The sequence below is a fragment of the Pelodiscus sinensis genome, chromosome 11 (genome assembly GCF_049634645.1).
Source record: "Pelodiscus sinensis isolate JC-2024 chromosome 11, ASM4963464v1, whole genome shotgun sequence".
Classification (NCBI taxonomy): domain Eukaryota; kingdom Metazoa; phylum Chordata; order Testudines; family Trionychidae; genus Pelodiscus; species Pelodiscus sinensis.
In genome coordinates, this window is record NC_134721.1 from 47,917,312 (window position 1) to 47,942,648 (window position 25,337).

Below are 25,337 nucleotides of genomic sequence, written 5' to 3' on the forward strand. Positions count from 1 at the left end.
GCAAAGTGAGTCAACAGTGTAACAATGTTGCAAAAAAATTAATATTCTGGGAAGCAGCAGCAGCAGTATTATAAACAAGACATGAGAAGTAATTTTTATTCTGCTCCATACTGATAAGGCCTCAACTGTAGTATTGTGTCTGGTTCTGGATACCCCAAAAAGTTGTGGACAAATTGGAGAAAGTCCAGAGGACCAACTGAAGGTCTAGAAAACATGACCCATTTAACAGAGAGAGCTAAAACAGCTGCCTCTTTAAGGAGGAAGCAAGCTTAGGTTTTTTGGCCATATCAGGCTCCCGTCGACGGCTGCCATCTTGGGTGCCATTTTGAATCGCCGACCCGGTGAACGCAGGAGGGCCAGGGGGAACCGGGAGCAGAAGGAGAGTCCCTAATAATTTTTTTGCCCTCCACTGGACTTTGTCCAATGCATCCACATCCTTTCTGTAATGGGGAGCCCAGAATTGGACACAATACTCCAGATGTGGCCTCACCAGTGCAGAATAAAGGGGAATAATCACTTCCCTAGATCTGCTGGTAATGTTCCTAGCAATACACTCCAATATGCTGTTAGCTTTGTTGGCTACAAGGGCACACTGTTTACTCAAATCCAGCTTCTCATCTACTGTAACCCTCAGGTCTTTTTCTGCCAAACTGCTGCTTACCCAGTAGGTCCCCCATTGAGTCCCTTCCAGTCCTACACTATGCTATGTCCTGCTAAAATATTTTAAGATGCTTCTAAGGTTGCAGGCATCCTATATAACTTAAGAATACAGGAAATCCTGAGTTAAGCTTCTTTCACAAACTGAATTAAATAACTTCCTCTTTTATGAAATAAGTTATGACTTCTTGAAGAAATAAAAATTCACATAATATAACTCTGTGATATTAATTTAATGTTTCAGTACACATGGAGATATTTACGTTTCCATGTCTAAGCTATTTCTGAAGAACTCCTGATAATGGTAGTATTACACATTCTTATTTAGCCATTTATCAATGACGGTTACAGACATTTATTTAGCCATTTATCAAAGACATTTACAGTATATAAGTATGTGGAAGGGAACCCCCTTAATAAGGTAGGCTGCCACCTCCCACTTTTTTCAAATAGTTTGACGCCAGGCTCACAGGGAAAATGGCTGCCTCTCTATAATTCAGGGTGCTAAATAGGACAGGAGCAGCAGAGTCTCTAAAAGGTGGATGAGGAGAGATGGGGAATAGGAGGCAGATTTAGTTGTTCAGGGGAATGGGATGCGGGGAAGACTGAGGGGAGTGTAGAGGATAGTGATGGAGGATCTGCGAGGAGTAACGGTAGTTCGGAATAGGAAGCCTAATCCGAACTACCTAGTTCGTGCTGCGTGTAGCCGCGGGCACGGAGTCCGAACTAGCGGACATTTAAAAATGGTGGCGCCCAGCAATATGCAAATGAAGCCCAGGAAATTCAAATCCCGGGCTTCATTTGCAACTCCGGTTGCCTACATTAACCACCCTAGTTCGAACGAGGGTGGTAGTGTAGACATACCCTGAAAGAGTAGAAGGGAGTTCAAGAGACTTACCGATGCTGTATTTCAAAAATGCAGGACAGCCCTTGGACTTCCTGGGGGATTAAGGGTTAACTATACCTAACTCAGGTAGAGTGAGCCAATAGGAATGTAGGTAGGAATCTCAAACTAGGACAAAGGAATTTTGGGGTTTCCCTCCTTTATCTCTGGGTAGTTTTTTTTCTCTCTCCAGCTTTTGAATGGGACAGGATGTCTCCCTCTAAGAAAATACTCTTCGCAGTCTGTAAGTAGGATAAAGTTTAGATAGAGCCATTAAGTTTTATTGTTTATGGTTTGGAAAATGGGATCTGTTGTGTTGGCTTTCCTTTGTAACTAAGTTCTAGGCCCATGGAGTTTCTCCATGAGTATATTGTTTTGTTACTTTTCCATCTAATCATTATGCTTGCAACAGGAATAGTGTGGTGATAATAAACATTTTCTCTTTTCCTTTTATTAACCTGGTATTGGTTATTGGTTGTGTCCTGGTTTGTACTTTGGGGATGAGATTTTCCAAGTAGTCTCTCCCCTGATTTTCTTTATTAATGTTTGGCTGGTGGCAGCAGAGATTTTATTTCCAAAATCTAGGTTACGATTTTGGGGGGAAAGTTTTATACCAAAACCTTATCTACTAGACTTTATGCCAAAGCTTGGTAGATAAGGTTCTGGGGTACTTTTGCTAGCCCCCATTCCTGCATTTATCATGCCAGAGTGGAGAAGGAGCCATGACAGGGCCTCTGGAAACAAGTCCCTCTTCAGTTCTAGGCAGTAGCGGATCTAGGACCTCAGGTGTTAGCCTAAGCAGCCACTGCGGCTCCTGTTCAGGTTCCATGTGGGTGCCAGGAGTTGAATCAGAGGCTGCAATTGTTGGTCTTTGTCTGCTGCAATGCTGTGCATGGGATCTGAAAGGAGGGCTATGGACTGGAGCAGCTGGAGAAGGCTTTGTTGCTACCAGCAGGGGTTCCATTTGCAAAGGGCAACATTCAGCTGGATTCCAGGAAGTGAGGGGCATTTGGACATATTTGCATGGCATTGCAATCCCATGTGCCAGGTTGCAATACCACTCAAAATTGTCCCTGACACTCCTCTGTTAGTAACACCACTCAGATTTGGCTCAGACAGATGAGCAGCTGGGACAAATTTGACAGATGTTGTGACACCCTGTGCTAGGTCAAGTTGAGTGGCACTTTGCAAAGTGAAGTACCTGGCTGAAATATCAGAAAACAGGTAGCCTGTACTGTTTGTTATATGTGCGACATCTCGGCAACACAATTTAAAAAAAAAAATCAAGAGGCTAAAAACATAGTTTGAGGATGTTTTTAAAATCTAATGATTCATGGGGCCAATCTCATGATTTGAGGGGTCAAACCCTTTGATTTTTGATCTTTGATCTTGAGAGACTGTTTATCATCAATCCCCTTTTATGCTACCAGGCCCGTACACAGGAATTTCTGTGGATGGGTGCTTTTTTTGAAAAAGTGGACCACAATTTTTTTAAATATAAAGGAGGTCAAATGAGGGTGCATAAGAGAGGTTAATGAAAAATTTGAGTGGAAACAGTGATTGGTAAAATGATTTTGTTATAACATATTAAGATGTATATAGTAATAAAGGTTGTATATAAATTACCTTCTGGGATGAGGGCAGGCAGAGCAGCCGCCATGACACCCCGCTCTGCCTGCTGCTGCTCTAGCTACTTGGTGAGGCCAGTATTGGGTGAGTGTGGATGGGGCTCCATATCCCCCCTTAGTCTCCTCTTTTCTAAACTGAAAAGTCCCAGTCTCTTTAGCCTCTCCTCATATGGGACCCGTTCCAAACCCCTAATCATTTTAGTTGCTCTTTTCTGAACCTTTTCTAATGCCAAAATATCTTTTTTGAGGTGAGGAGACCACATCTGTACTCAGTATTCAAAATGTGGGCGTACTATAGTTTTATATGGGGCAGTAAGATATTCTTTGTCTTCTTTTCTATCCCTTTTTTAATAATTCCTAGCATCCTATTTGCTTTTTTGACTGCCGCTGTATACTGTGTGGATGTTTTAAGAGAACTATCCACGATAACTCCAAGATCTCTTTCCTGATTGTTTGTAGCTAAATTAGCCCCCATCATATTGTATGATAGTTGGGGTTATTTTTTCCAGTGTGCATTACTTTACACTCATCCACATTAAATTTCATTTGCCATTTTGTTGCCCAATCACTCAGTTTGGTGAGATCTTTTTGAAGTTCTTCACAGTCCGCTTTGGTCTTGACTATCTTGAACAGTTTAGTGTCATCTGCAAACTTGGCCACCTCACTGTTTACTCCTTTCTCTAGATCGTTTATGAATAAGTTGAATAGGATTGGTCCTAGGACTGACCCTTGGGGAACACCACTAGTTACCCTTCTCCATTCTGAAAATGTACTATTTATTCCTATCCTTTGTTTCCTATCTTTTAACCATTTGTTTCCCACTAATGTTGCTCCATGGTTGGCAGGCTGCACCAGTCTCTTCCAGACACAAGCATTCTCTCTTTTACACTTTAACACTATTACCATGCCAAAATATTTTTGAAGGCTCACCTGCCTTACACTAGACCACCTGCAAAGCTTTTTTTTTTTTAGTCAGAAGCTGTAACAGAGTAATTGATAGTCATGATAATGAACTAATGGTTTGTAATGTTAAATGCTGTAACCTTGTCTCTGGGAACTATCACATGCCAGCAGTGTTTTGGGGTGAGGGGTGATGGAAATATTAAGCCACTGGCCAGTATTGACATAAGTTTGTTCTCAAGCTCTAAGAACTGATACCTTGACTTATGTAAACCAGGCAAGGCTTGCTATTGCAGGTGTAGCTAAAAAGGACATTAAAGTTCTCAAAATTTGATTTTTAGGCTTCCAGCATTGTTGCTGTCACAATTAACGTAAAGCCTAGCACCTCTATGTTTAACATATGCAGTCTTACAGAAATCCAAGAACAGGTTGGTTGGTTGTTTTGTGAAACAGCTGTTGTATCCCCCGCATTGAACAGTTCATCCCCTATGGGAACTTGTCTCATGTTTTTTTCTTGATATAGACCTACAGATATTTTAACAGCTGATCATAGAATCCTAGGGCTGGAAGAGACCTCAGGAGGTCATCAAGTCCAACCCCCTGCCCAAAGCAGGATAACCCTAACTAGGTTGATCTGAGATGATAGAGGCATTCCTCCTTGAAATAATATTTTCAGTTGAAGTTAATTTCTTGGTCATTGCCATTATTGGAGCATGAGCAGTTTCAGAAGTGGCAGACAGAGGCCATGGACAATGCTAAAAGTCAGAGCTAGAGTCAGGAACCAAACACTGAAACCAGGAGGAGGTAAAGCTGTGGATAGAGTTCAAGTATTGAAACCAGGCATCAGGATCAGTGTTCAAGGGCAGAAATCCAGAGTCCAAGTCGGGGTCAGGAGTCCATGAGTGAGCAGAGAGGCAGGTTCATGACTACAATTGGTGAGAAAATCCATCTTATTTTATGGACATCTCCTGGAACTTCTCCTGGGCTAGTATAGGGTACCAGTAACATGAGGGAAACTGTCAGTCTGGCCCTTTTGAAGCTGTAATTCCTGTTGTTTGCTTCTCCCCTGGGTTTATGTGTGATAATGCATAAAGCATTATCATAGCTGCTGGATAGTGACAGGGAGCTGTTGGCCATCCCATACCTTGCAGACTTGTGAGGCTGTTCCCCATAGAACCTCACTGTCATAGGTTGCCCTTTGGTTAAAACTGCATGGGATAAATATTTACAGGAACATTGATTTAATATTCAACAGTATTTTCAAAGCTTTGTCTATAATCTCCACTGTGTTTGAATAGACTAATTATGAAATACTACAAGTGCCTATTGATATCATCTTCCATGCAGCATGAAAATGCAAATTTGCTCAAAATGACATATGTTTGAGGAACACGGTAGCACACATTGTTTTGAAAATGTAGCCCTAAGTGGCAACCATGGAGGCATAACAGAGCCAAAAAGTGAATCACTGGATATAAATTCAGGTTGATTATAGGGTGCAGGTGCACCAAATGATCTCTTTATGGTGCTGATATAAATCTCTAGATTGGCTTAGTGTACATAATGAGATAAAACTTCTGGCCGCAGCCAGCTGATAGACCTCGTCTTAAAAACATAAAGCTTTGTCCTATAACATAGCTCTCAATGAAACAAAAACAGATACCTCTTAATGACAGATTGACTGGCAAAAAGACACTGTCTGCAGAAAAGCTCCACCCCTTCCACAGCCCCTCAGTCTTTATTGCACAGCTGACCATTTTATATTGAGCCAGAGTCAGTTACAAGTTGTCAACAACATCTATGCATTGAAACCCCAACAAAAACATTTAGATCACGCTACAATAACTTATTTGCTGAGTCAGTTTAATATAAATAGTGACAATGATCTGCACATGAGACACCGGAGCCATTATGCACCAGGAAACACCAATGAACATAGTACCTTCATTTATTTATAGCGATGAAGATACTTTTCTTAGAAATAGGGCCAGGTCTACACTGAAAAGTTAAAGGTGGACCCCCAGCTATGTCTCTCAGGGATGTGAAAAACCCACTTCCCTGATCTCCATTGTTAAGCTGAGCTAACTCCTGCTAATTGAAGTAGCACCACTATATCATTTTCACTGAAGACATAGCCTATGGGTCTTATTCCAATATTCTGACCAAATTCCAATTTGAGTAGCTGTATTCTGCCACCTACATTGCCCTTGTATACTTGACAACATGCTTCATTTTTTGTCATCAACTGATGCACATTTTCACTACGCTATGTTAATGGCTACCACATCTCTTTGCAGGTGCTGCACTTCAGCAGTAATTATATGGTTCCTGGGCATCATTTGTGTTTCAGTTTTTTAAAGCATTTTGGTACTATCTAAATATAAGATTCCATTAATAAAAGCAGAAAACCTCATTATCAGAGGCTATATTTGTGCAGTTTTTCTACTGTGAGCAATAACTTAACTTAAGTTTCCCCATTATCTATCCCTGACTTGAACAGCTGGACCCATTACAGATTAAGTACAAGAATTAGAGTTGGGACAGAAAAGAAACAGCAGATTCAAACACCATAAACTTGTGGGAAGTTATGATAGGTCTCAAAATTGGAATTTAACAAAATATGTACAGATACTTTGAGAAGATTTTCAAAAGAAGAGTATAAACAGCTGTATTGAAAATCATGCAAACCTTATAAAATACAGACATCGTCATCAATGCTGCCAACTTGGACAACATTAAAATGGACAGCTTGGGAGGGGGAAATCCACTGACATGTGTTTGAGTAGTAGAGGCGGTAGAATGGGAAAATGACATTTTCTCTCTCTCTTCTAAATAGAAAGAGTTTGTCACAGGATTTCCTGGCCTTTTCCATCCCTTTTGGCTAGTTCTTGATTTTCAGAACTCTGGCAGAACTACATTTCATAAAAGTCCCTTTTATACTTTGTGATGGTTTTCCTGATAGTAGTTATGCATGGATCTGGACTCTTCTTCCCAATGGAATAAAGAGGTAGATTACTTTACTTTTAATCCATGTCCTAAAAGGGCTGGTTTTCTCTTTTTTCTTTAAACTTGTCTCAGGAGTAGAGTTTTCAATCTGATGGAAAATTCAGTAACTCTGAAGGCAGAAAACAAACAAAAAAATCCCATAGTCTGCTCCTGTTTGACTGACAGAATTAGTTAAAAGGATCTATCCCATCTAAAAGTCACATTCTGTAGCTGATTTAAGAAGGATTTAAATATGCAAGATGCATATCCCGTACAAGCCCTGCTTTCTTGATTACTTTTGAAGTACAGACATGCAGAGGATACAACTTGCAAAGCAGCCATTTCACCAGGGCTTTTATTTGTGTCTAGGGTTGTTTGTTTTGTTGTGACAATCACACCAATTTATGGAAGCAGTATGAACTATCCATTATACCATATGCACTGATGGCATATCTAGAATAAATATACAGTACATAGAGCACTGTTATCCCAGCCACCTTCCTAAAAATAAATGTTGTATGCAAAAGCTAAACTACAGGGGGAGGGAAGAAAAGAATGGGAACAACTTTTGTCATCTGGGTATTCTGGAAAGTGTCACATCCTCCACCTAGCCTAGTAAATAGACTTTACAGAAATGCAGCCCTTAAAAGAGAAGTAAAAAAAAAAAAAGAACTGTGCTGTTAAAATAGAGAAGTTTACTATATAAACAAATGTACAACATTAAAATATATCCTCCTAATTCTAGGAACTCAGTGATGTGACCACAGAATACAAAAATAGCTCCAGCAAAAAATCACATGTAGTGATGTAATGTAAACAACTGAGTGAGTCTTTCAAACAACCTGCATTTTTATATGGAGAAACTTCAAGAAAAGCCAAGCTAACCGTAGTGTCCTAAAGTGGGTCACTCAAGCCGTTGTTTATCTTTATGCATTTCCTGTTTAAATTAACATCCTGCTATAGAAGATCTTATATTAGCCTTGCTCCTGCAAAATAGAGGTACAAAATGCTACTACACGGGTAAGTACAAGATAAAAAGTTATGAGCATAAGGGAAAACTCTCAAATACTGAAAGCACTGTTACAGCCATGGATTACTTTTGCCTAATGACATAGTTCCACACTTCATTAACAAGAGAAGACTAGTTCCTCATGAGGAGGCCCTTGTCTCCTCTAACCTGCCTTTTTCTCTTGGCCCCTTTTTCTTTCTTGCAAGTGAGAGAGTGAGTAGGAGACTCGGGGCTGACCACTTCTGAGGCACCTGAGCAAGGTCGGGGCTAGTTCCACACTCCTGTAAGGGTCAGGGCCTTGGGTGGAAAGGGAGGGCCCAGGGCGGGCAGCCCTCAGAGCTGCGTGGAGCAGCACTTCAGCAGCAATTTAAAAGGCTCAGAGCAGTCGCAGTGGCGGCAGCCAGCAGCCCCATCCCCTTTGAATTGCTGAGCCTTCAGGCAACTGCCCCTTTTTCCTTCCTCGCCCCCATCAACAGGCCTGAGGGCCTCAAGAAACTGGAAATAGAGTGGAGGGCTGTGCGGTATCTCCACTCACACTTGTGCGACGGTGTGCTCCTGCACAAGTATTTACAGGCCTTGAAATGTTTGGGGCAAAAAGATCAGTTAGATACATGACCCTGAGATATTGCTTATTTGGGGAAGTAAAGCAGCCACTGACATTTGCACTGGAAGGGACTTTATGGCTAATGCCATGTGTCAGAATGCCAATATGAGCAGCGCTTCAGTCCATATGCGCTGGTGTATTAAATCATTGGCCAAATGACGGGATATTTTAAGCCACATGAGACATGTGTTGCTTCTTTCCAGGTGGAATGGGTCTAGGGGGAAAAAAGTCATTTTTCAAGTGTGTGCATACTGTGTGCATAGCTGTCGGAATATTTTTTCCCTAGTAGAACCCAACAGTCGGCTGTGGACCCTCTGGAGTGGCACCATTATGGTGCCGTCTATAGTCCACTGCCAACTAGTGTTCTGTCTAAACTGCGGGGTAGCATAGTTTCATAGCTGGTTAATCAGCCACGCCTAGTCAGTCAGTTCCCCTGCACAGAGCCCTGAGCCTCTGACAGGGCAGGGCTGATGAATCACCCGTGAAGCTGTGCTGCCCTGCAGCTTAGAGGGAATACTGCTGCTGACTCTCCCATCACTCTGGGTATGTCTATACTACCACCCTAGTTCGAACTAGGGTGGTTAATGTAGTCAATCGAAGTTGCAAATGAAGCCCGGAATTTAAATATCCCGGGATTCATTTGCATCTGGCTGGGCGCCGCCATTTTTAAATCCCCGGTAGTTCGGACTCCATGCCCGCAGCTACACGCGGCAAGGAGTAGGTAGTTCGAATTAGGAACGAGATGTAACGGTAGTTCGAATTAGAAAGTCTAATTCGAACTACCTGCTCTGTGCCGCGTGTAGCCGCGGGCACGGAGTCCGAACTACTGGAGATTTAAAAATGGCGGCGCCCGGCAAGATGCAAATGAAGCCTAGGATATTTAAATCATGCCCTCAGGCACTCACACTTACACAGGCAAAAGGTTGCAGAGCAAGCCAAGGCACATTGACTCCAGAGGCTTGCCTTAGCCACGGGCGAGCTGGTCAGAAAGAAGGCTTCTGCCACATGCTCTCTCCTTTTATTGGACCCGACCCCTACCCCAGACAGACAGTTCTAAGGGTTCCCCGCTTGCTTGTCTAACTCGATGAGGGACAGCAAAGCAGTCCTGGCTTGGAGTGCCCTGAGTGCCCACGCTCGGCACATCACAGCACTCGGCCATCAACCCGGCTGCACTTGCCGCAGGCTGCCATCCGGGGGGGGTGTGTGGTAAATCGGGGGGCTGTCAGGATCCAGGAGGCCCTGCAGGAGAGCTTCCACCCTGAGGAGCCTGCAGAGCCATCCCTGTCCTCCTCATCAGGGGCTCGTACCCCATTCCTCCCTCACCTCCTTCCACTTACCCCTCCCTAGCCCCCCTGCCTGATGTAAAAAATAAAGGACACGTGTGTTCAAAAATAGAAACTCTCTTTATTTAACAAAACTGGGAGGGGGGGGTTAACCTCTGGGGAGACTGGGAAAAGGAGGTGGGAGAGGGGAAGAGAGAGGGTGGAAGAGGGGAGGGGGAAACCTGAGAGGAGGGAGCTGGAAGGGGGAAGCCAGGGGAAGGAGGAGGAGGGGAAGTATAAAACTATGGTACGCCATATCTTCAGTACTGTATACAGATGTGGTCTCCTCACCTCAAAAAAGATATTTTGGCCTTGGAAAGGATTCAGAAAAGGGCAACTAAAATGATTAGGGGTTTGGAACAGGTCCTGTATGAAGAGAGGCTAAAGTGACTGGGACTTTTCAGCTTAGAAAAGAGGAGACTGAGGGGGGATATGATAGAGGTATATAAAATCATGAGTGGTGTGGAGAGAGTGAATAAAGAAAAGTTCTTCATTAGTTCCCATAATATAAGGACTAGAGGACACCAAACAAAATGAATGGGTAGCAGGCTTAAAACTAATAAAAGAAAGTTCTTCTTCACACAGTGCATAGTCAACCTGTGGAACTCCTTGCCACAGGAGGCTGTGAAGGCTGGAACTATAACAGAGTTTAAAGAGAAGTGAGATAAATTCATGGAGGTTGGGTCCATGGAGTGCTATTAGCCAGGGGGTAGGAATGGTGTCCCTGGCCTCTTGTTTGTGGAAGGCTGGAGTTGAATGGCACGAGACAAATCGCTTGATCATTGTCTTCGGTCCATCCCCTCCGGGGTACCTGGTGCTGGCCACTGTCGGCAGACAGGCTACTGGGCTAGATGGACCTTTGGTCTGACCCAGTACGGCCGTTCTTATGTTCTAAGCTCAGGGCTCAGTGTCGGGGGTCTCACTGGACCATCTTGATTTTCATGCAAACCTGCTCCTGGGTTCGCATGTGGCCTTTGGTGGCCAGGCTGGTAGCTATCCTGCCATAGACGGCCGCTTTCCCATGCCTAGTGTGGAGATTGTAGACATTGGAGGCCTCCCCCCAAACCTCGATGAGGTCTACGATCTCCGCACTAGACCAGGCTGGCGCCTGTCTCTTGCGGCCCCAGACAGGCTCCTGGGAGCTGCCAGTCTGGTCCTGGGAAGAGGCGGAGGGCTGGGTGGCAGCAGGTGGCTGGCTCATGCTGTGCCAGGTGCAGGGTCTGCTGGCTGGGTGCTAGCAGGCTTGCAACTGGCACAAGCACTGTAGCCAGACCGTGCCCCTTTAAGGGCCTCGGGGCCGGGAGGGGGCAGAAGAGTTTCCCTGGTTTGGCCCAGAGTGGCCACCAGGGCAACCTGGGGAGGGCTAGCCTCCAACTAGTTGGAATTAAATGGCTACACAGCCCTTAATTCGAACTACTTAATTCGAACTAGGCGTTACTCCTCGTAGAATGAGGTTTACCTAGTTCGAATTAAGCGCTCTGCTAGTTCGATTTAAATTCAAACTAGCGGTTTATATGTATAGCTGCTTTTAAAGTTAATTCGAACTAACAGCTGTTCGAATTAACTTTGTAGTGTAAACATACCCTATGGCTATGTTTAGACTGCAAGCCTCTTTCGAAAGAGAGCGTCTAGACTGCACGTTGAACTTTCGAAAAAGCGGCTTGCTTTTTCGAAAGAAAGCATCCAGTGAGTCTGGATGCTCTCTTTCGAAGAAGCCCTATTTACATTGAAGAACGCCTTCTTTCGAAAGAGGAACTTTCGAAAGAAGGCGTTCTTCCTCGTGAAATGAGGTTTACCACCATCGAAAGAAAAGCCGCGTTCTTTCGAAATTAAATCGAAAGAACGCGGCTTGAGTCTGGACGCAGGGGAAGTTTTTTCGGAAAAAGGCTACTTTTCCCGAAAAAACCCCTGAGTCTGGACACAGCCTATGAGTGTAACCATGGGGAGGTCTCCAGTGACTTTTGGGGTAACATTAACCACAAAATTTGGGCCTAGAAGCCAAGGAGGTCACTGACGAACTCAACCTCATGGTTGAGATTCTCACCCCAGAAGGTCCCTCCAGAATGGCATTGCATTTTATTAAGACAGTTTCTAACACCACTAAGACATTGTGGCAAACTGCTGCCTCCATTCCCCCCATTGCAAGAGGGATGGAGAGAAAAAATTTCATCCCCTTCTCTGACAGTTCCCCTCTCCCCCCATGCTTTATGAAATTGTCCAGTGGATACAAATATGCTTAACTCGAAGATGCTTTGGACTAAACACCTCATGTAGCCTATCAATTTTAATGCCATAGTCTGCCAGATCTGTATATCTTATTTTGGTGTCGTATCATTCTTGTATGTAAAGTTAGAAATATGGGGTATGGAATGGTTTATGATTTTAAATGTGCAAGTGAAAGCCATCAGGGGTGTTTCCAATGCTGGGTGATCAATTTAACAACTTGAGAACAGTCTCCTTTGTCCTTTAAGTATAAGCAATGGTTGGTTTTAGGAAGACGTGTGACTACCCCACCCGGTAGGGCCTGGCCAGGTAATTTTCCCTGGAAGTGGGGAATGTGAAGACAAAGAAATCCTGCCCCAAGTAAATCTATTTAAGATGCAAAGTTTTCTGTCTCTTTGTCTTTGGCTGGCATGACACACCCAAGCAAACAGCCAGGAACCCCAATGGGAAAAAAGATCTTCCCTGGCTTGGAGTTTTAACCAAAATAAGAACAGTTTTAGGGTAAGTTTCAATAAGCTTTAGTGTGTTAGAACTAGCTATGCATTTTCTGTTATTTTAAATTTGTAATTTACTTTGCTCTGCTTTCACTTGTAACCACTTAAATCCTACTGTTCAGAAGCTTCAGGGGATAGCTGAGTTAGTATGTACAGGATAAATTACCAAAAAAACCAACAAATGACCTGGTAGCATTTTATAGACTAACAAAACATATAGATGGTACCATGAGCTTTCGTGCGCACGTACTATCTATATGTTTTGTTAGTCTATAAAGTGCTACCAGGCCATTTGTTGTTTTTTTGTAATTAAATCCTACTGTACTTAATAAAATCACTTTTATTTACTATCAAGCCCAGTGTAAATAATTGTTACCTGGGGTAGCAATCAGTGTGTACATTCACCTTTCAGTGTTAAAGGGGGTTTGCTTGAATAGGTTTTCAACATGTGAAACTCTCACACAGTGAAAGATAGTAATAGAAATGTAGCAGTGTTAGTCTGGTGTAGCTGAAGCAAAATGCAGGACTATGTAGCACTTTAAAGACTAACAAGATGGTTTATTAGATGATGAGCTTTCGTGGGCCAGACCCACTTCCTCAGATCAAATAGTGGAAGATAATAGTCACAACCATATATACCAAAGGATACAATTAAAAAAATGAACACATATGAAAAGGACAAATCACATTGCAGAACAGAAGGGGGATGGGGGGGGGGGGGGGAAGGAAGGTAAGTGTCTGTGAATTAATGTTATTAGAGGTGGGGAAAGTTAGATGTCTGTGAGCTAATGGTATTAGAGGTGATAATTGGGGATTACCAAGATAGCTTCCCCAATTATCACCCCTAATACCATTAGCTCACAGACATCTAACTTTCCCCACCTCTAATAACATTAATTCACAGACACTTACCTTCCTTCCCCCCCCCCCCCCCCGCATCCCCCTCCTGTTCTGCAATGTGATTTGTCCTTTTCATATGTGTTCATTTTTTTAATTGTATCCTTTGGTATATATGGTTGTGACTATTTTCTTCCACTATTTGATCTGAGGACGTGTGTCTGGCCCACGAAACTCATCATCTAATAAACCATCTTGTTAGTCTTTAAAGTGCTACATTGTCCTGCATTTTGCTACAGTGAAAGATGGAATTATTTAGGGTTCTGACCCATTTGGGGGTTGGTTTCCTCCTGATTACTGTGCCTGGAACTGTATTCTCTACAAAGCTGAAGTGATTCAATGTCTGCATTGCTCTTTGGGGTGGGAGGAGGGCAGGGTTAGGGTTATCTGTGCCTTGGCTGGGGAGACCAGATCTGGCCCAGAGGACAGGATGGGGAGAAGCCCCAGACAGCAAGGAGGCGAGTGTCAATTGTTGTTTATGCACCACAGCTGGGAACATTGGTTGTGGATGCAGCAAATGCAAAGGAGAAACAGGGGCAAGCAGGGTCCCAGGCCTAAATCAAAGGAAGCTAAAAAGCTGGACTTCTTTGGCTGTAAGGTCTATTCAACTGGGGTGACTCCAGTTGAGAATTTCAAACTAGCTACCTCATAATTTACTGTGGTACTAAAAACACTTACTTTGGAGCTCTGGATATACATATGTGAACTTCCCAAAATACTAGGGATGGAGTCTCATGGCATGAGCCTTCCAAAGTTAGTTCATCAATCTACAACATACATTTGACATGAACTCACTGCAGTGTTCACTTGGGCATTCTTAATATACCAGTCTTCAGATACTGTGGCCATATATAAGGGAACAGTGTTGATCATAGAATCATAAAGCTGGAAGAGACCTTAGAAGGTCATCAAGTCCAGCCCCTTGCCGAAGGCAGGACCAATCCCAATTAGCCATCAACTCTTGGGCTGTTCTGGAAAATTCAAGTAACTCCTTCTGGTGGAGTCCCACTTGGAGTTTGCAACTCTTGTAGAGGAGGGGAAGGCCATATCCAGGACCTCCCTCCAAGCTGCATTAGATGTGGTGGACTCAGCACCAACCCCAGAAATGAAGCCCTTTAAGCCACAGCCTCTGTCCCATTATTACGTATCCTATCAGAAACAGGACTACAACAGGAGGGCCAACTGCAGAAACAGGCAGAGATCACCAATTTCCTCCAATAACTAAGCGCAGGGCTCAGCTAGGAAGTCCCCACCCCCAAAAAAGAACTTTTGAAGGTGTGTTTGAGGATGACGCACCAGTGTTGCTCCTGGATCCTTCCCCTATATTTGGGAATCTGTTATCCCAATTCTGCTGTGCTTGGACGCAGATTACCGCAGATTGCTGGGTCTTAATTATGGTGTAACTGGGATAGTCTTTCCAATTTTCCATCCTTCCTTCCTGCCACCTGCCTCCCCATCCCTCTTCAAGGACCCCTCTCGCAAGCAACTTCTACCGGAGGTGCAATCGCTCCTGCAGTCAGGAGCAGTTGAGGAGGTCCCTCCAGAGTTCACAGGGTTTCTACTTCCATTACTTCCTAATCTCCAAAGCCAAGGGTGGGCTCTGGCCTATTTTAGTCCTACCCAACCTCAGCCAGTTTTTGTAGAGGCTGAGGTTTCTCATGGTGTCCCTAGAGACAGTCATATCCTCCCTGGATTTGGGCGACTGGCATGCCACCCTAATTTGACTCATATTTTCATCCTGCCCGTAGGGAAGTTAACTGTGCAGGTTGTTGTGAGTTAATTGGGGCTGTGTTGTAACCAAAGTGGTGGGTTCCTGCAATAACTGCTGATTTTGAAAGAATGGGCTTTCCAGACTGTGCTGGAGCTGTTGATGGCACTTACATGGCCACAGTCTGCTCTCTGCAAGGAGCACATGAGTATGTAAACCTCAAAGGGTGTGACTTCATCTATATGCAGGCCCTAGTCAGCCACAGAGGCCTGTTTGTATACACTGGAGAGGGGGGGTGTAATTGAAAAGGTGCAGGATGCCAGGGTTTTCTGGGGATTGTGACTCTACCTTTATGAACAAGCTGGGACATTGTGAATGGAGTCACAGTCCCCACTGTTAGGGACCTTGCTTTACCTTCTTTTTCAGTCTGCCTGGCAAATGAAGGTTCATTTAAGCATTTCCTAGCTGTAGAATGGTGGTTCAGTGTGCATTTGGCAGACTGAAATCCTATTGGCATGGTCTTCAGGATTGTTTGGGTGCCAGTGGTGTCAATGATCTCTGTATGACTGTGGCACAGTGCTTGTGTGGACAAGGGAAAAATTCTTCATCAGGAGTGAATGCAAGATATTTCTTGATTGCTGAATTGGTACACATAATTGGAATGTGCTGTGCACATTTCATTGCTGGGGCTGGATTCACACATGCACTAGAAATATTTGCACACCCCTATAATGGGTTTACATGGCCCTATACATGAGGGTGAGTGAAAGGGGGTGCTAATTTTGCTATTTCTGGATGTGTAGCAGCTCTGAGAATGTATATTAATATTGCAAATTCTAATTACCACTTCAGTGTTTCATGCATGCTGAAATTTATGGATGTCTTTGTGCTTGTAGATCAGAGATGACATTTGTTGGTTTTTTTATTTCTTTGAGACTGGCCATATACTTGAGCCCACTTCATTGTGTATATTAATTAATAATGGAGCCAGCTTTCCCCACATCATCTGTCACTAGGTTACCGCCCTCATTCAGTAGGGGCCCCACACCCACTCTGATCACCTTCTTCTTGCTAACGTGCTTGTAGCAACATCCTTTGCTAGTCGCAATTACAATTGCACTTTCTCCTTTCTGATAACTCCCCTGCATTCTCGAGCTATATATTTATACCCCTCCCTCATCATCAAAAGATGAGCTGCCTGTAAGTCCAAGATCCAGCAATGAAACCTATGGAAGCAGGCACTGGGGCTCTGCTGTGAGGATCCCCTGTCATTTTGGGAGCTGGGTTGTGCCCCATTTTGTGTGACCAATGAGCAATCTGGGAAATTGCTAATTGTATGAAGAAGGGTAGTGCTTAGGTCATAGTTTTCTGAATAAACCGGAAACATCCCAAATCAAACTCTGGCACTTAGCAGGGCACATTCTTCTGGCTGATGTCTCACTCATCACTCTGCTGGTTCTCCATGGACCCATTTTGCTCCACGGACGGCAGCGTCCTCTTCAGAACACTGCTCTCCGGCACTGCCCACTTGTACGGTCTCGCCCCCTTCAGGGCGGTATCAGCAGTTCTCCATATTTACACCTGCCACTGTGGCCAGCTGCAGCCCCAAAGTCTAACCCCTTGACTCAGGGCAAGTCACAGACTATATAGATCACCCTTCTTGGTGGCAAGGTGTAGTATAAGGAGCAAGGGGGAAGAACCAAGCAGGGGCGCCATTTCAGATTTTGGTAGGGGGCCAAACTGTGCATGCTGTGATGTGGGGGAGAGGGAAAGCATGGAGGGGCGGACTGAGGGCAGAGGCTTCAGCATGTTACTGAACATGCTCAGTACAAGCCCCGTACCAAATGTGGAGGGGGGAACGAACATAATCGGCCCCTCCCACACACACACATCATTATCTCTATCGGGGCTACCAAGGTACTGGAAAACTCTGTATGTAATTCCTTTATTAAAGAAAGAAAATTAAATGAATATTAGACCCACTCAGCTGAAAAACTAACATACTCTGACATCGTCTGGCAAATCACTTAAGGGACACTGGTTAGCCGTAACATTTTAATGTATGTTCTTACTTGGTTGCTAACTCTGTGGAGACAGAGAGAGACCCCATCAGGACTCCTGGGCTCTACCTCAGCTCTGGAAAGGGAGTGGGTTACAACAAGGGGGCAGATACATTCCAGCTCTATATCAGAAGATCAGAATGGCCATACTGGTCCTTCTAGTGCAGTATCCTGTCTTCCAACACTGGCCAAAGCCAGGTGCTTTAGAAGGAATTAACAGAAGAGGCAATCACCATGCTCTGTCTCCTGTCGCCCATTCCCAGCTTCTGGCAAACAGAAGCTAGGGACACCATCCTTGTCCATTCTGATTAGTAGCCATTGATGGATCTATACTACTTGAACTTATTTTGTTCTAATTGGAACCCTGTTATGGTTTGGGCCTTTCTGCCATCACCTAGCAAGGAGTTCCACAAGTTGATTGTGGAAAAAATAAATTATTTCGTTTGTTTTAAATCTGCTGCCTACAGATTTAATTGGGTCAGCTTCTTGAGTTATGTTAGTGAAGGAATAAATAACATTTCCTTATTCTAGTTTTCAACACTGTTCATGGTTTTCTAAACATTTAACGTATCCCCCTACCCTTTAGTCATTTCTTTTCCAAGCTGGAAAATCCCTATCTTGTTAATCTTTCCTCCTATGGAAGCTGTTACTTACCCCATATCATTTCTGTTGCCCTTTCTGTACCTTTTCCAAATACAATATATTTTTAGCTGGGATGACCAGATCTGTATACAGTATTCAAGATGTGGGCATATGATGACTTTATGTAGAGGCACTATGGTATTTTGTCTTCTTATCTATTCCTTTCCTAATAATTCTCAATATTTGGTTAGCTTTTCAGTTTTTAGACTGCCACTGCACATTGAACAGACCCCAAGTATGAAATCCAGGAGTTTCAAACTTGGGAGGGGGGACTACTGCCCTCCTAGTACCCCCATAAATTGCACCTTTGGAACCAAGCCCATCCACTACTCTGGGTCCTGGGTCAGGGATTCTCTGGTGGCAGCCTTATACTGCTCTATTTCATTTATAGATCTAGCACTTAGAATATTAAATTGGTCGCATACAAAATACATTTTACATTAAGTAATCGTGTACATTGTATACTTGAAATAGGAGTCAGCTGCTGCATAAATAGCTTTTAAAATGCTTCATAAAATGTGTGGTGACTCTGAAACTTTGGGGGACTATGACAAATAGATTAGAACTACCTCCTAAAGTGAGATTTGTCAATTTACACTCCGCTGACTCAAGAGAGACCAGGACTGCTTTTTTCCTTGCAAAACATTACCCCAAATAAAAGTGATTAAAATCTTCCCCAGATAACAGTATTTCTATGGTTTTACCACCAAAGACTTACACGTAGTACAGTTGCAGTTACAATTGCACCTTCTACCACCTGTCATGGAATTTGGAAAAGATCGCAGAATGCAGTTTGGCTGGTTTTAGTGCATTACTCGTAATGGGCTGATCCAATTACATTGCAATTTTCCCCCTCCTGAACTCCATAACTAACCAGTAATTCTTCTTCTCACCTCCGCAAAGCTAAATCAAGTATCTGATACACCCAAGGTATTCCTAATCTGCCGCAGGTGATTTGAGATTGGGAGTTTCCGTCACCTGACATAAGTATGAATTTATAAGGGTGTGAGTAGGCATCAGTCACATCCCCAGGCAAGAGAGCCATCTTAAGTTTCCACTTCTTGATACTGTTCATTAATTCTAACAAGTACAATGAACCTCACAATGTGCAAATTTCCTCTTTCAGTTTGGACCCCAAGTTTGACATCTAAGATTCTGATCCATCAGCAAACATTGATTTGACTTTTAATATGTACTTCCGTCAGCAACTGTGTGATCACTGCTGAATCTACTCACTAATTTGAAGTCCTTAATAGAGGATAGTGGTGAAGGCCAACAGGCCCTCTTGGCAGGATACGTGTGGATGGAAAAGAATTCCTGTTGTTGGGAGGGAGTTTGGGTGCAGGAGGCAGTATGAGATGGAGTTTGGGAGCTGGGTCAGAAGTAGCCAGGCTGGAGAAACCCCTGCCCACCACATGGAGGGCACTCTCGCATGCTCCCATTTAATCAGTTAACTGATTTAATTTAACACTAACAAGCTAACTAATGAAATGGGATTTTACGTCCCTACCACAAAGAGGAAAGGAATGTCCGGGAAGAGTACAGGAGGGGCATGGTAAAGAACTGTGCATGTGCTGCAGTGGAGGTCCAACCCAGATCTGCTCTCTCGCCAGCATTATTAAAGACTTATAGCATCCCAGTGTGCTCCTCCATTACTTTTAATCCACTCAGTTGCAACCCTAGCAAAGACTTGATTCTCTTTTCTGTTCCACGAGGCATACAGCTAGTTCGGATTAGAAGCCTAATCCGAACTAGCTAGTCCATGCCACGTGTAGCTGCGCAGCACGGAGTCCGAACTATCCGGCATTTAAAAATGGCGCCGGCTGGCTTCATGCAAATGAAGCCCAGGAAATTCAAATCCCGGGCTTCATTTGCAAGTGCGGATGACTACATTACCCCTGCTAGTTCGAACTAGCGGGGTAGTGTAGACATACCCAAAGGGAAGGGAAAAGTCTCTCATGGGGTGGAAGTATTTTGTCACCAAAAACAAGCTTTTTTCTTGACAAAAGTTGGATCACAGTGGCTGTGTCTAGACTGGCAAGTTTTTCCGCAAAATCAGCTGCTTTTGTGGAAAAACTTGCCAGCTGTCTACACTGGCCGCTTGAATTTCTGGAAGAACACTGACTTTCTACTGTAAGAAATCAGTGCTTCTTGCGGAAATACTATGCTGCTCCCGTTAGGGCAAAAGCCCTCTTGCGCAAATCATTTGCGCAAGAGGGCCAGTGTAGACAGCACAGTACTGTTTTGCGCAAAAAAGCCCTGATGGCTAAAATGGCAATCGGGGCTTTAGATTGGCACGGACGCTTTTCCGCAAAAAGTGTTTTTGCGGAAAAGCGTCCATGCCAATCTAGACGCTCTTTTCCGCAAATGCTTTTAATGGAAAACTTTTCTGTTAAAAGCATTTGCGGAAAATCATGTCAGTCTAGACGTAGCCAGTGCGTATTTGCACTGTTTTGTCGCCAAAAGGCAGTTTTTGGAGCCAAAACTTAGTAGTGTAACAAAGCCAATGACAGAGGTTCTCAGCTGGGATCCCTTTCCCGTTAGGGATCATAATCAGTTCTTGGGATTGGGAAAATTATTAAATGTGCCCTGGTCTACATTAGGGATTTATTTCAAAATAACAAATGGCACGTCCACACTTCAAAATAAAGGGCTTGTTATTTTGAAATGATAATTCCTGCTTGTCATGAGGAATAACACTATTTCAAAATTGTTTTTTGGGAGTTATTTCAAAATACCTTATTTCAGAATAATTTCCTAGTGTAGAAATGCCCTGTAAGGGTACCCATAAAGGCTCTGATGGCAAAAAAGTTGAGAATCACAACCCAAGCCTATAACAGACAGTCAGACAAGAACCTCTTGGTGCTTGGTATTAATAAATAGTGAATGTCTTCACAACTTCAACTTTAAAGCCCTGGTTAGAGCACTAACATGAGCCCTGCTAACCTATCTATCAACCTGGGCTGGGAGGCTTTCTCCAAAATGCCCAGTAGACATCCAGAGTACCCCTTCTATGAATATTTTAAAGCTCTTAATACCAGAAATATATTGGCATACCTAAAGGATGCCATGTCACTAAATTAATTGCTCACATTGGTTGGACATGTCATCCTTTCCCCTTTTAGCCTATCCAGTATTCTTCCAAAGCCATATTCCTCAGACCTCTGTGTGGCCTATAGTTAGCAAACAATGGTTTCTTAGTAGTTCTGTTAGATAGCGACTTAAGAATACTACAGAAATTTATTCTTAATTTCTTACCTTACCTCATCCATACAGATGACAGGAGGAATGGTCTTATGACTTAGGCATTGGGCTAGAGTGTGGCAGATCTGAGTTTCGTTTACAGTAATGACAGACCTCTTGTGTGATTTAAAAAAAAAAAAAGCAGTCTAGACGTGGTTCTTTCGGGGGAAAAAAACCCTTTTTCGAAAGAACTCTTCTTCCTAAAAACATGAGGTGTACAGGGTTCTTTAAAAAAAGGGGATTTTTTTCAAAAGAACCACGTCTAGATTGCTTTTTTTTTTTTTCAAAAAAACTTTTCCAAAAACGGGATCAGACGAAGATATGCAAATTCACACCAAATTTGCATATATTCTTTTGAAAGCCATGGGCAGTCTAGATGTGCCCTGAATCTCATCCTCAGATCCTCCTTTTGTACTTGGATGTAACAGTCCGGGGTTTACCACCATGGTGCCTCCTACTGGTCACTCTGGGAATTGGCTCTGTCACTCAGCAGGGCACCCTCTTCAGACTGGTATCTCACTCGTTGCTCCACTGACTCTCCTTAGACCTGCTTTGCTCTCAGCACCATGGCGTCCTCTTTGGGACACTGCCCTCCAGCTGTGCCCACTAGTCCAGACTCTTGCCCCCTTCCAAGACAGTGTCAGCAGTCCTCAGTCTTTACAGCTGCTGCTTTACATTAGCCAGGGGGTAGAAATGGTGTCCCTGGCCTCTGTTTGTCAGAGGCTGGAGACAGGTGGCACGAGACAAATCGCTTGATCATTGTCTTTGGTCCATTCCCTCTGGGGTACCTGGCGCTGGCCACTGTCGGCAGACAGGCTACTGGGCTAGATGGACCTTTGGTCTGACCCAGTACGGCCGTTCTTATGTTCTTATGTTCACTGTGGCCAAATGCAGCCCTAAAGTCTAGCCCCTTTGCCTTAAGGCCAAGCCACCGTCTGTAAGGCCACTCTCCGTGGTGGCAAGTGTGGTATAAGGAACAAGGGGAGACCCAGGTCCACCCACTACTCTGGGTCTTAGCTCAGGGATCCTTTGGCAGCCGCCTTGCCCTGCCCCGCTTGCTGTCTCCTATCCTCAACCTCCCTGGTCAACTCCTTATAACACGACTCACTCAGAAAGCCTCCATCCAATTGGCTCTCTATGAGCCTTTTCTTGATTGGCCAGGGTTCTACGTAGGCTCCTTCCAACCTGCTTCAACCCCTTCCAGCCAGAGTGGGACAGTAACCCCACTACAATGGGAAACTAATACTTCTTGTTTTCCTCCCTCCATTTGTCTTTCCGGTTTAGATTGAGGACAAGTGACTCTCACAATATAACTCCCTGCACCTGCTGAGCTGTAAGGGAAAGGATTTTGCAAACATTTGGATCAGGTCACACTACAGAGAACAGGGTGGTGAAAATTCATGGCACTTGGAGGGAGTTAACTGTCAGTTGGGGAAAGCCTCTTTGTCTTCTGACACTGGCTCCTTGAAAGAGGATTCTCTGTTTTTTCTTGACACTTTTAACCCACAATCCAGTGCCCACTGATGCCCAAGATGGCCCCAGTCAGTTGTTATGGATACTCATTTCAAAGGCTTGGGAGCGCATACTGTGATAGAATGGACACCTGCATTGCAGGGTAGGTGCATCCCATCATGAGATGTCAGGTCATGTGCAACAAATAAGAGATTACAGGTCAAATGGCTAAAGCTTATAATGCAGGGCAGTAAAGCCTAGCAGCCAGAGTCCTTGAGTAGCACCCGCACCATGGGTGAGAGGCAGGGTAGTGGAACACAGGACCATCCTTCTCCATCAGGCCACCTGTTGCTGAAACCCATTTTGGTTCCTGAAGTTTTCTACTTGTGATGAGAAGAGTTTGAACTGAGCACAAAGAACTCCCAACTTTGGGCAAAAGGGACATAAGAAGGAGGGAAACAAACAATACGGACAGTTGCCAAATGCCAGGAGATGCTCTGCCCCTCTTACCATTTAAGATGTGTGCTGGAAACATTCTTTCCACTTAAAATGTGTGCTGGATTGGGTCCAAGCTAAGAGACTTCTTATCTTGTGAAAGATGTTTAGAGCAACTGTTTAGGGTAAGAACTTGCTTGAAACAAGTTTTAGTGGATTAGGATTAGCTGGTGTTTTTTGCTTATTTTAATGTAGTAATTTACTTTGATCAGACTGTTTTCACTTGCAACCACTCAAATCCTACTTTTTGTCCTTAATAAAAACACTTTTGTTTAATAAAAAGCCCAGTGTAAATAACTGTAACCGGGGCAGGGGGAGCAACCACTGTGCATCTCTTTCATTGAAAAGAGGGCAGACTTTACGAGCTTTCTGTGTGTAAAACTTGTAAGACGGATTTGGGGGGAGGGGTTGGTTCTTTTTGTGGGTTGGTTTTCTGGGTGCTGAGCCCTCCCAGACCTGAACGGGTTCAGTGTCCGTGTTGCTGTGCAGGGGGGCAGTGACCCCAACTCTGTGTCTTGCCTGAGGGAGACCGGAGCTTCTAATCCAGCAGGACAAGGTGGTAGGAAGTCCCAGGGGGCAGGTAGGTGGGCATCAGTGGCTTGATCAGCCCACTGGGGGACAACCCCAAGGGGACTTCTGTTATCTAACCTGTCATAGGGTTAGTCTGTGATAAATTGTAAATGTTCACTCAGAATAGCTGGGAGAGCAATTACATCGTTCATTTAGAACATTCAGAGCATGAACTACAGTATTCAGGGTAAAGGGTGCCAAGTCAACGAATAATAGAACTGGAAGGTAACTTGCAAGGTCATCAAGTCCAGTCTCCTGCACTCACAGCAGGACCAAGCTCCATGTAGACCATCCCTGACAGGTGTTTTTCTAACTTGTTCTTAAAAATCTCCAATGATGGAGATTTTACAACCTCTCTGGGCAATTTATTCCAGTGCTTAGGCTCCCTGACCGTCAGGAAGTTTTTCTTAATGTCCAACCTAAACTTTCCTTGCTGTAATTTAAGACCATTGTTTCTTGTGTTATACTCAGAGGTTAAAGAGAATAATTTTTCCCACCTCCTTGTAACAATATTTTAGGTTAAAAAGTTGTTATCGTGTCCCTTCTCAGTCTTCTCTTTTCCATACTAAACAACCCCAGTTCTTTCAATCTTCCCACCTAGGTCAGACCTTTAATCATTTTTGTTGCTCTTCTCTGGACCTTCTCCAATTTGTCTATATCTTTACTGAAATGTGGCACCCAGAAATCTGGACGCAATACTCCAGCTGAGGCCTAATCAGTTCAATCACTTCCCATTTTGTATCTGTGCAACTGATTCTTCCTTCCTAAATGGAGTACTTTGTCTTTGTCTTTGTTGAATTTCATCCTGTTTATCACATAGCATTTCTCTAGTTTGTCCAGATCATTTTTAATTATAATCCTGTCCTCCAAAGCATTCATAGCCCCTCCCAACTTGGTATCTTCTGCAAACTTTATATTGAACAGAACTGGTCCCAAAACTGATCCCTGCCGAACCCCACTTGTTCTGCCCTGCCAGCATGATGGTGACCCATTGATAACTACTAGAGCCGGCCCAAGGTACGGGCTGACCGGGCTACTGCCCAGAGCACCCCATTTTAGGGGGCGTTGCACGGGACTGCCAGACTGCGTGGGGGCGGGGTCATGCATGCGCCGCGCTCCCGGGGACCACGGCGCACAAATGGCTCAGGCTGGCCCTGATAACTACTCTCTGGGAGTCTGTCTACACAGCAGCATTATTTCGGAATAACTCACATTATTCCAAAATAACATAGTATGTGTCTACAATACAAGCCTTTATTTTGAAATAATGTTGATCTGGAGGACTTCTTACTCTGACTCATGGTAAACCTTATTTCACGAGGAATAAGGGAAATCAAAGGAAGAGTGTTCTTCCTTTGCCTTCCTGCAGTGTAGACAGCACGAAAAGCCGAGTTAAGTTATTTCGACTTCTGCTACACAACTGACCTAACTGAAGTTGTGAAGCTTAATTCAACTTTAGCCCTGCTGTGTAGACATACCAGGGGAACATTTATCCATCCAGTTTATCACCCACCTTATAGTAGCTCCATCTAAGTTATATTTCCCTAATTAATGAGAAGGCCATG

The 25,337-nt window shown here is 43.9% G+C and overlaps 1 long non-coding RNA gene across 2 annotated transcripts in view; it reads left to right on the plus strand.

Annotated features, from left to right (window-relative positions):
• LOC102458596 (uncharacterized) overlaps positions 1 to 25,337 on the plus strand; it is a 110,830-nt gene that overhangs the window by 21,393 nt on the left and 64,100 nt on the right. The gene's annotated exons all lie outside the window — the stretch shown is intronic.